This window comes from Sander vitreus, chromosome 7, assembly GCF_031162955.1.
Source record: "Sander vitreus isolate 19-12246 chromosome 7, sanVit1, whole genome shotgun sequence".
NCBI lineage: Eukaryota > Metazoa > Chordata > Actinopteri > Perciformes > Percidae > Sander > Sander vitreus.
Window position 1 is genome coordinate 960,926 of NC_135861.1, and position 2,500 is coordinate 963,425.

The following is a 2,500-nucleotide window of genomic DNA, read 5'->3' on the forward strand; positions in this document are numbered from 1 at the left end:
GCAGTCATGTTAGACACATATAAACAATGTTACATATAAACAGTGTCTACTAGCTAACATTAGCAGTCATGTTAGACACATATAAACAGTGTCACTAGCTAACATTAGCAGCCATGTTAGACACATATAAACAGTGTCACTAGCTAACATTAGCAGCCATGTTAGACACATATAAACAGTGTTAAATATAAACAGTGTTACTAGCTAACATTAGCAGCCATGTTAGACACATATAAAGTGTTAAATATAAACAGTGTTACTAGCTAACATTAGCAGTCATGTTAGACACATATAAACAGTGTTACATATAAACAGTGTTACTAGCTAACATTAGCAGCCATGTTAGACACATATAAACAGTGTTACATATAAACAGTGTTACTAGCTAACATTAGCAGTCATGTTAGACACATATAAACAGTGTTACATATAAACAGTGTCACTAGCTAACATTAGCAGCCATGTTAGACACATATAAACCAGTGTCACTAGCTACCATTAGCAGCCATGTTAGACACATATAAACAGTGTTACATATAAACAGTGTTACTAGCTAACATTGGCAGCCATGTTAGACACATATAAACCAGTGTCACTAGCTAACATTAGCAGCCATGTTAGACACATATAAACAGTGTTACTAGCTAACATTAGCAGCCATGTTAGACACATATAAACAGTGTCACTAGCTAACATTAGCAGTCATGTTAGACACATATAAACAATGTTACATATAAACAGTGTTACTAGCTAACATTAGCAGTCATGTTAGACACATATAAACAGTGTTACATATAAACAGTGTTACTAGCTAACATTAGCAGTCATGTTAGACACATATAAACAGTGTTACATATAAACAGTGTTACTAGCTAACATTAGCAGTCATGTTAGACACATATAAACAGTGTTACATATAAACAGTGTTACTAGCTAACATTGGCAGCCATGTTAGACACATATAAACCAGTGTCACTAGCTACCATTAGCAGCCATGTTAGACACATATAAACAGTGTTACATATAAACAGTGTTACTAGCTAACATTGGCAGCCATGTTAGACACATATAAACAGTGTTACATATAAACAGTGTTACTAGCTAACATTAGCAGTCATGTTAGACACATGTAAATAGTGTCACTTGCTAACATTAGCAGCTATGTAAGACACATATAAACAATGTTACTAGCTAACATTAGCAGCCATGTTAGACACATATAAACAATGTTACTAGCTAACATTAGCAGCCATATTAGACACATATAAACAATGTTACATATAAACAGTGTCACTAGCTAACATTAGCAGCTATGTTAGACACATATAAACAATGTTACTAGCTAACATTAGCAGCCATGTTAGACACATATAAACAATGTTACATATAAACAGTGTCACTAGCTAACATTAGCAGCTATGTTAGACACATATAAACAATATTACTAGCTAACATTAGCAGCTATATTAGACACATATAAACAGTGTTACTAGTTATTAGCATAAATTAGCAGTTAAGTACAGTGGCCCTGAAGTGCAAATCATAACGGCAAATATGAAAAACACGACGGCAAATATGAAAAACACGACAGCAAATATGAAAAACACGACGGCAAATATGAAAAACACGACAGCAAATATGAAAACACGACAGCAAATAGGAAAAACACGACAGCAAATATGAAAACACGACAGCAAATATGAAAACACGACAGCAAATATGAAAACACGACAGCAAATATGAAAAACACGACAGCAAATATGAAAACACGACAGCAAATAGGAAAAACACGACAGCAAATAGGAAAACAAAATGGCATTAACTTCTACCGTAAAGGTAGGGCCTATCTAGCAGAGGACGGAGCCTCCTGATTGGACAGACGGACTGTCTCTCTGTTAAAAGTAGGAGCTTTTCCATGTTTTTCACCTCTCCTTCCTGTTAAAAGTCGTGTGTCGTGTTTTCCTATTTGCTGTCATGTTTTCCTATTTGCTGTTGCGTTTTTCTATTTGCTGTTGTGATTTGCACTTCAGGGCCACCGTAGTTAAGAGCAGTTAGAGTGTCCAGCTATGTATGTGAGTAGATTATTAATGTATTGCACAGTGAATGAGTGAGTGGCTACCACTCTTTCCCTTCCTTCCTGTTCTGTTCTGTCCTCTTTATTCTATTTATTCTATTTCCTCCTCCCCCCGAGTGAGGAGTTGTAGAGTATGATGGCATGAGGGACAGAGGAGTTCTTGAGTCTGTTGGTCCTACACTGGGGAAGGAGCAGCCTCCCACTGAACAGGCTCCTCTGGTTGCTGATGACGGTGTGCAGGGGGTGGCTGGCATCGCCATTGGTGTAATTAACCGTCGCGTTGTCTTCCCCGTCGTGTTGCAACATTTTGTTTTTCTGGGTGAAAATGTCAAAATAATTCTTTGTCTTTTTCATCACTTTTGTCACTTTTTTCAAAGTTTCTGCCAATCTTTGTTTGGACGCTTTTTTTTTAAGCTTTTCCCGACA

General features: G+C 36.6%; 1 protein-coding gene across 1 annotated transcript in view; it reads left to right on the forward strand.

Moving 5' to 3' along the window:
- cacna1fb (calcium channel, voltage-dependent, L type, alpha 1F subunit) overlaps window positions 1-2,500 on the forward strand; it is a 92,313-nt gene that overhangs the window by 48,774 nt on the left and 41,039 nt on the right. The gene's annotated exons all lie outside the window — the stretch shown is intronic.